This window comes from Zingiber officinale, chromosome 3A (assembly GCF_018446385.1).
Source record: "Zingiber officinale cultivar Zhangliang chromosome 3A, Zo_v1.1, whole genome shotgun sequence".
NCBI lineage: Eukaryota > Viridiplantae > Streptophyta > Magnoliopsida > Zingiberales > Zingiberaceae > Zingiber > Zingiber officinale.
Window position 1 is genome coordinate 60,148,487 of NC_055990.1, and position 9,707 is coordinate 60,158,193.

General features: G+C 36.1%; 1 non-coding gene across 1 annotated transcript; it reads right to left on the minus strand.

Moving 5' to 3' along the window:
- Window positions 1-6,173: 6,173 nt before the first annotated feature.
- LOC122054498 lies at window positions 6,174-6,279 on the minus strand. Its single transcript, XR_006132799.1, has one exon. It is a non-coding gene; the product is annotated as a small nucleolar RNA R71 (small nucleolar RNA).
- Between the last annotated feature and the right edge of the window lie 3,428 nt (window positions 6,280-9,707).

Sequence of the window (9,707 nt, forward strand, 5' to 3'; positions counted from 1 at the left end):
TATTCTTATCAAAAGATAAACATCTCCCACTGCCACAGCTACCATTTTTACAGTAGTGCCCATGTAGACGATGTTTTAATTTTCATTTAGTTGCCGGGTTTCCTGGAACCCTGCAATGAATTGCGGACATGATTAATGGCATCTGTATCTACACTCCAGGTTCTGGTAGATAACACCACTAAACATGTTTCAACTAATGAATAAAATACACCTATATTGTTCTTAGTTCTAAGAGGACAGTCTACCTTAATGTCCAAATCCTATTTCCAATCAATTATAATTGGGACCACTAAGTCTATCCTAAAGTATATCAGCTAGGGATTGACCATCATCCTAAGAATCACAAAAATATTTGGTTAAGACCAACTCCTTAAAAATCCCCATGAATTTTGTATGTCACGTTAGTGTGGACGTATACAAATTCAAAGAGGAAATTTTATTATCTCGTCAACCTTACTTTATGACGAATAAAATTAATAGTTGGTCTATCTTTAATCAAATATTTGGTCAAGACTTCTAAATTTAAAATAATATTGATTCCTCTAACAATACTATTTAAATTTACCAACACCTCAAAACACCGTGAATTTTGCATGTCACGTTAGTGTGGACGTATACAAAATCAACATTTGTAAGAGGAGGGTTTTACCCATTAACTATCTTGTCAACGTAACTTTATGACAAATAAAATTATCTCAAACACCGTTAATTTTGTATGCCACGTTAGTGTGGACGTATACAAAATCAATCATTTGTAAGAGGGGTTTTAACCCTTTAATTTTTTTATCTTGTCAACCTAGTTTTATGACAAATTAATAGTTGATTTCATTTGGTCACACAAATAATAACAGTGACTCCGATGGGGAGGATACTATTAGATGTGTCTAAGTGTATACCATTACTTGACACTAAGTCCATTAATAAGATTATGCCCCTTCCGTTGGGAAGATCACACGCTCTTAATTAACTTCCTATAGTCATCCAAAATGGAAGTCGTTCTAGTGATCTGCAAACTAGCTCATCCGTTATGGAGGAAGGCACTCGAGCCAGCAAGCTTGTTTGCATCACTTACAAACCAATAATGGAGACCATGGGATTTACTTAAAATCCATCTCCCACTTAGTTATTTATTAATGAGGAATTTTAACTATGCTAGCCTACTAAACTTGTAAACTAACATGCACATACAATATAAAAGCAATAAATAGAAAATCTAATTTTCAACTATTATGGCTTTTATCTCTAGTTGTCCTCCGTGTGTTGTCATCCCAAGCTGCTGCCATATTTGGCCACCGCCACCGGGTCTAGCTGTCGCATCCATCTTGCTCCTTGTTCCGCTGCGCCTCTGGTCCTTAGAAGGTTCCACGCTTTGCAAGATTCGATCCGCGACATAAATAGAATTTTACAATTTTGATCCTATATTCCATAAAAGGAATGTACATGTATCTAGATCAAAAATAAAATCCTAATAAAACTAAATACAGCTCCTGCTGTATTTTAATACAATCATGCACACACATATAAATGCCCTTGACATGTCCAAGGGTCCAATCACACACATAAAACTATAAGCCATAATAGTTGGATCCTGCATCCACAAAGTTAGCACATCCTACTATTATCCTGCCTAAATTATGTATGACATGTGCATAATTAAACTAATACCAAATACACAGAGGCAAAACCCTAGCTCTGATACCAATTGTTGGTTGCTACTCGGAAAGCCTAGAGGTTCCACAGTACAAAAATTTTGTACGAAGGTCTGAACCTTTTCCTAGCTACCATGTGTTCTTTTAAATTAAATTTTGGATCGCCTGCGGAACTTAACACGTTTGATCCAAAACTTAATCTATTTGTTCTTTTAGGTTTTGACTTGGATCTCCTGCGGAACTTAACACGTTCGACCCAAGTCACCTTAAGTTATTAATTCCATTAAATATTAATTTCCATAATCGGTTCCTAGTACTGACGTGGTGAGGCACATGGCCTTCTTGGATATGGGAGCAACCACCACCGACTAGACAAAACCTTTTATAGAAAGCTAATATTTAATTTCCTAAAATAACTTTAGGTTAACCGAAAAGAACAATCAAATCACAAGAAAAAAAAATAAAAGAACATTATATCGAAAATAAATTCGAAACTCTAGAATCATATGCCTCTTGTATTTAGTATTATTTCCAAAAATAACTAGTATGATGCGGAAAGAAAAATTACTAGTTATACCTTTTAGAAAAACCTCTTGATCTTCTACCGTATTCCTCTTCTAACCTCGGACGTTGTGTGGGCAACGATCTTCCGAGATGAGAACCACCAAGCACCTTCTTCTTCCTTGCAAATTTCGGCCATCAAAACTTCTTCTAGGATGAAGAGGTTCGGCCACCACCACCATGCTCCAAGGGATGCTAGAAACAAAGCTTTCTTTCTCTCCTTCTTCTTCTTCTTCTCTAAACTTGATCCGGCCACCATATGGGTCTCCACAAGAAGGATGAGGTTCGGCCATCAAAGAGAAGAAAGGAGGAGAGGATGGTCGGCCACACCAAGGAAGAAAAAGAGAGAGGAAAAATAATAGAGTTGTCCGCCATGAATGCACCTCTACCCTTTCTTTTATGATCCTTGGCCTTAGCAAATAAGGAAATTTAAATAAAAATTTCCTTAATTCTTTTGCCATTGATAAGGAAAATTTATTTAATTAAAAATAATTTTTTTCTCATCAACAATATGGCCGGCCACTTTAAACCAAGCAAGGGAAATTTAATTCAATCAAGAATTAAAACTTTCCTAATTTGTTTCTGGAAATTTTATAAAAAATTTCTCTAATAATTTTCCCTTCATGATGGTAAATAAAAAGGAAATTTTATAAATTAAAATATTTCTTTTAAACATGTGGATAAAAAGAAAGTTATCTTTAAAAATTAAAATCTCTTCCAATTTACAAATAAGGAAAGATATCTAATCTTTTCTTAATCCTTGTAGAAGCTTTATAAAAGAGATATTTAATTTTTAAACTCTCTTTTAAATCATGAACATGATTAAAAGGAAAGTTTTTAACAAAATTAAAATCAACCTTTTAATCTACAAATAAGGAAAGAGGTTTAACTCTTCTCTTAATCTTTTGTAGAATCTTATAAAAGGAAAGATTTAAATTTTTAAACTCTCTTTTAAATCATGTTATCCACATGAGAAAAATTTTAAAAAATAAAATTCCTTTTTATTTTAATAGGGCCGGCCACCTAAGCTTGAGTTCAAGCTAGGGTCGGCCATACGAATTCACCCATGAACCAAAACATGGCCGACCCTAGCTTGGTCTCCAAGCTAGCTTGGCCGGCCCCCTATAGGATGGGTAAGAAGGTGGGTATAGGTGGGTATAGTACTCTATAATTAAGAGGCTACGATAGGCACCAAGAGGAGGAATTGGTTTTGGTCTCCCGATAAAATTAAGCATCCCGTGTTCGCCCCGAACACACAACTTAATTTTATCAATAATAATTCATTCCACTAGAGAATTATTATTGAACTACCGCACAAATCCCAAATTACATTTTTGGGCTCCTTCTTATTATGAGTGTGTTAGTCTCCCTGTGTTTAAGATAACAAATGTCCACTAATTAAGTAAGTTACTGACAACTCACTTAATTAATATCTAGCTCCAAGAGTAGTACCACTCAACTTCATCGTCATGTCGGACTAAGTCCACCTGCAGGGTTTAACATGACAATCCTTTTGAGCTCCTCTTGGGGACATTCTCAACCTAGTGTCTCTACGACACAGTTTCCTTCTATAATCAACAACACACACTATAAGTGATATCATTTCCCAACTTATCGGGCTTATTGATTCATCGAACTAAATCTCACCCATTGACAAATTAAAGAAATAAATATCAAATATATGTGCTTGTTATTATATTGGGATTAAGAGCACACACTTCCATAATAACTGAGGTCTTTGTTTCTTTATAAAGTCAGTATAAAAGAAACGACATCTAATGGTCCTACTCAATACACTCTAAGTGTGCTAGTGTAATTATATAGTTAAGATAAACTAATACCTAATTACACTACGACCTTCAAATGGTTTGTTCCTTTCCATCTTGGTCGTGAGCTATTGTTTATAATTTATAAGGTACTGATAACATGATCCTCTGTGTGTGACACCACACACCATGTTATCTACAATATAAATTAATTGAACAACTACATTTATCACAAATGTAGACATTTGACCAATGTGATTCTTATTTCTAGATAAATGTTTATACCAAAAGCTAGGCTTTTAGTATACACTCTAACACCTCTAATGGTCCTACTCAATACACTCTAAGTGTACTAGTGTAATTATATAGTGAAGATAAACTAATTCCTAATTATACTACGACCTTCCAATGGTTTGTTCCTTTCCATTTTGGTCGTGAGCTATTGTTTATAATTTATAAGGTACTGATAACATCATCTTCTGTATGTGGCATCACATACTATGTTATCTACAATATAAATTAATTGAACAACTACAACTAAATGTAGACAATTTGACCAAATGTGATTCTTTATTCAAAATAAATGTTTACAAAAGCTTAGGATTTCAGTATACACTCTAACAATTTTATGGAGTAGATCTCTTGTTCTAGGATGGAGGGAGTATTTGTAATGGAGATTTGATGTAAAACTCTTGTGGATTTGCTAATTTCCTATTTCTATGATTTTGCCTTGTTTGTATCCATTTGATCTTGTGTGGATTGTTGTGTTTGGACCTAATTACCATGCTTGGTTGAATGTTTGAATATCTTGTGGATCTTGTAGAGATTGTTTCTCATTCAATTTTCCGAGGGACGTTCGTAACAGGAACAAGCCCGTGTAAGGACGTTTGAGGGGTAATCTTGAAGGGGAAATTAGGTTATTCAAGAGGGTAGGATGGATTGTATGCATTAATCTATATATCTTGATGAGGTTGAGAAGTGATGAATTCTTATGTTGATTATCCGAGGGACGCACGTGATAGGCAAGCCCGTGTAAAGACAACATAGGGTTCATTCCTAATTGATCACATTTAGATATATTTCAGTCCTAGGCCGGTTGTCTATTGCAAGAGAGAACTGACAACCTTCTACAAATGACGGACAATTGAGGAATAAAATTTGGTAGATCATTTACATTGAATATCCTTACAAAGAAACAAAAGCTCCTAGAACATCCCTTTATTATTGCCCTTATTCTTATTTTTTATTCTTTTGTTTCTATGTTTTACTTTTCATAGTTACACTTTGCCTTTGTGAATCAATTGATTAGTTGTTTAGCTAATTCGCGTTGAGACATCCTTAGTGGTTATTCCAGTCCCTATGGATACGATATATTTTATTATTACTTATGGCATTTCCGTACACTTGCAGAACATCAGCAAGTTTTTGGCGCTGTTGCCGGGGACTGCGCTATAACATTAGGGATTATCAATTATGTTAGAATAAACATAACATTTCTTTTTGTTTCATTACATAGTTGAAACTAATCTTTAAAATTCTATTTTTCATGTATATCCTTTTACCTCTTGTCAATTCTTTTTGTTGCAATTCTAATTCTACATTTTTTATTTCTAACATCCTAATCTAACTTTTTTCTGTTTTTCTTTTGATCTAACTTTTCTCTTTCTTTCTTATTTTCTTTTAAACATATCTTGCAAACTTGTTCTTGTGTATGCGAAGATCTAACTTTGCAGGAGAGCTTCTTCCTCTAGATCCCAAGATAGACAGAACATTTTATAGAAGAAAAATTCTCAAAGACAGCAAACAAAACAAGAACATTTTAATATGGCGAATAGACCACTAAAGGATTATGCAGTACCTTACGCTAGAGAGTTTAGATCTAGCATTTCAAGACCTTCAGTGGAAGCAAATAATTTTGAGATCAACCCATCTATCATTTCTATGGTGCAGCAAAATCAGTTTGGTGGAGAACCGCATGAAGACTCGAATCAACACTTGTAGGTCTTCTTTGAGATATGTGGCATAATGAAGATGAATGGTGTTCCTTCTGAAGCGGTGCGCTTGTTATTATTTGGGTTTTCTTTGAGAGATAGAGCTAAGAAATGGTTAAATTCTTTAGCTCCAAATAGCATCACCACATGGGAACAATATGAGCAGTAATTTCTTGATAAATTCTATCCTCCTAATAAAACAGCTCATATGAGGAATCTTATTGCAAGTTTCAAACAACCTGACTCAGAATCTCTATTTGAAGCTTGGGATAGATATAACAGTATACTTAGACAATGCCCACACCATGATTTGGAGAAATGGCTTGTGTTATACACATTCTATAATGACATCAATTATCACACTAAGGTGTCCCTTGATTCAGCTGCTGGAGGGGCACTCATGAATAAAAGCTTGGATGAAGCAGAGGAAATCATTGAAAGTGTAGCACAAGACCATCATCAATGGGCGAATGAAAGAAGTGGTGGCTATTCCTATGCAAACCCAACAAAAGCATCAGGGAAGTTTGATGTTGATGCAGTTACTCTATTGGCTGCAAAACTGGATGCTCTTACAAAGAAATTTGAAAACATGGGAGCTCCTTCAAGTATGGTCAATGCCATGGTTTTATCTTGTGAAGTATGTGGAAGATCTGAACATTCTAATGACTCATGTCCTTTGGGAGCTATTTTTGCACAAATCAATCAATTAGAGCAATGTGACACCATCATGGGTCTCAATCAAAGGCAGAACAACCCATACTCAAATACATACAATCCTGAGTGGAAAAGTCATCCTAATTTTTCCTATAGAAATAATCAAGATCAAGGACCATGTATAGGGGTAAGACCTAATTTTCAGTCTAGGTAGCAGAATTTTCAGCAACAATCTTCTCAAGGCTTTCCTATGTCTAAAATCGAGAAGATGTTTGAAGAAATTATCTCTAATCAGAATGAAATAAAGTAGGACATTTTGAAACTTACTCAGAGAATAGATAATTCTGAAAGACATTAAAAGATTCAAGATAGCCAGATTGCCCAATTAGCTTCCTCATCTTCTAGAGCACAAGGACAACTACTTGGTAAACCTGATGTTAATCCTATGGAGCATTGTAATAGAATTAAACTTAGGAGCGGGCAGACCTTAGGAGATCCCCAAGTGACTGCTCCAAAAGGGATGCAAATTGAAGAAGAGCTCTCTCCTCCAACACCAAATCAGATTCAAGATGATGAGGAGAGTACCACTAAGGTTGAAGAGACTCTTCCACTTAACTAACAAAGTAGAGTAGTCCCTTTTCCTCAAAGACTTGTAATGCTCAAGAAGGATGAAGAGTTTGGCAAATTCTTGGAGAAAGTTAAAGAGATATGTGTTGAAGTGCCTCTTATTGATGCTATCTTACAAATGCCCAAGTTTGCCAAATTCTTGAAGGATAGCATGTTAAGCAGGAGAAGAAGAGGAGATATAGAGACCATAGCACTTATAGAGGAATGAAGTGCTCTTTTTGAGAAGAATACTTCCCCAGAGTTGAAGGATCCAGGAAGCTTCTATATTCCTTGCAATATAGGAACTGAATTTATTGAGAGAGCTTTTTATGATTTGGGGGCAAGTGTTAGTCTCATTCCTTATTCTATTTGTAATCAATTAGGTCTCAAAAAAATTTAAACTTACTACTATGACACTGCAACTTGCTGATCATTCATGTAGGTACCCTATGGGTATCGTAGAAGATGTGCTAGTAGAAGTAGGTGAGAGTATAATTCCCACAGACTTTGTTGTGCTAGACATGGAGGAGGATCCAAAAATCCCTATCATATTGGGAAGACCATTCCTTGCTACAGCGGGAGCTATTATAGATGTTAAAAATCATAAACTTTCTTTGGTAATTGGTAAGAAACGGTTGGAATATGATTTATCTAATGCCTCTAACCATGTTTCTTCTCTTTTGAATGCTTGTAGCAGGGCAAGCATTTATAAACTTGAGGAATGAAATTTCCATCCTCATGGGAGGCCACCAAATGGAGAGAACATTGTGGTGGAAGATGTTGGGAGAAGACCTCCTAACAAGAATGAAAAATATGTCTGCCCTCCAAGGGCAAGAAAAAAAGAAGAGTGATCAAGATTGGTCGAGCTAAAGACCTTAAACAAGCGCTTCTTGGGAGGTAACCCAAGGGTTCTTTTAGTTAGTTCCATTTCATGTTTCTAGTTTTCATTGTAGTATTTTTGCTTTGTTTTTAGGTTAAAATTCACTTCCATGAGTTGGCCATGATTTTTTTTCATGGGCATGGGAGTGTTGGAGAAGTAAGAAAGGAGTTGAAGAATCATTTGGAATAAAACAGAGCCTGGTCGTGTGCCATACACGGCCAGAAATATGCTGCAGATAGGGGGAGTGTTAGGGTCGTATCCACCAGACACGGTCGTGTAGGACATCTCGAGAGGAAAGCGTGCATGGTCGTGTCTCAAACACGGCCGTGCGTTGATACCAGAGAAAGAAGAGTACCCGGCCATGTCTTGGACGCGGCCGTGTGAAGGAACTAGTGAAGAAGAGTGCATTGGCCATGTCATTTAACATGATCGTGTATAATTTCTAGAGGAGAAAGGTGTTTAGGCCGTGACTTGGACACGACCATGCAAACTCATCCGAGAGGAATAAGGGAGTGGTTGTGCCAATTGGCACGACCGTGTGACTTCACCAGACAAGGAGAAGGATGGGGTCGTGTGGATCTACACGGCCCGTGCCAGTTGAATCGCCTAGGCTGTGTCCCATATACACGGTCATGTTCAGGTCGTGTCCCCCACACACCCAAACCTTCTCAATACCCTCTTCTCTCCCAAACTCCCTTCTCATTCAACTTTTCTCTCAAATTCATTCAACTTTTCTCTCAAATCTTCTCAGATCTAGATCTCAAATACTTTCTTCTTCACAAATTTTATCAAGATCAAGATTCTTCTCCTCTCTTGCATTCAAAATCCACAACTCCTTAGCCTTAAGACTTTGTTCTTCAAGATCTATTCTTTCAAGATCCAATTTCTCCAACCCTAAATTGTACCCTTCCCCACTCAAGCTTGAAAATATGTCCAATATTTTGAAGATATTATGCAAGGGAAGCGGTGGATCTAGTGGAGGAAAGGAGCCATCCAAGGATAAAGGGAAACAACCGGAAAAGGGCAAAGGAAAGAGGATATCACGCAACGAAGGTAATGACAACGAATTCAATATCATTTTTAGAAATGAAGAGCATAAGACTAGATTTGCAATTCTTGTCAATAGAAAGATTGTGTGTACAAGATATATGGACCCAACTATTCTTGACATGCTAGGAATTAGAGATGATGTAGATTGGATGATAGGGTTCCTAGATTAGAGTGATATATTGTACTCACATCTACCTACATATCCTCATATCATATTGGAGTTTCTAAGCTTATTAGATGTCCACTTTGCCAATGAAGATGATTATGTTGGCAAAATAATATTTAGGTTAATGAACCAAGAATTTTAGCGGACATTTAATGATTTCAATAATGTTTAGGTTTGATTCTAGGTTTATTGGAATCATTTTTGGAATTCTATAACTGGATTAGATCAACCTTATGAGCCCTCTAGAGCTAAGGCTTCTCATATGCAAAACCCAATCTTTAGATAGTAGAGAGTGATGGAGTTGTTAAGAAAGTAGAACTTTATTCTTTATGGGCTATGCTATATAAAGTTGATTTTGATTCGGGTTTTCATTTTCTTCAAACC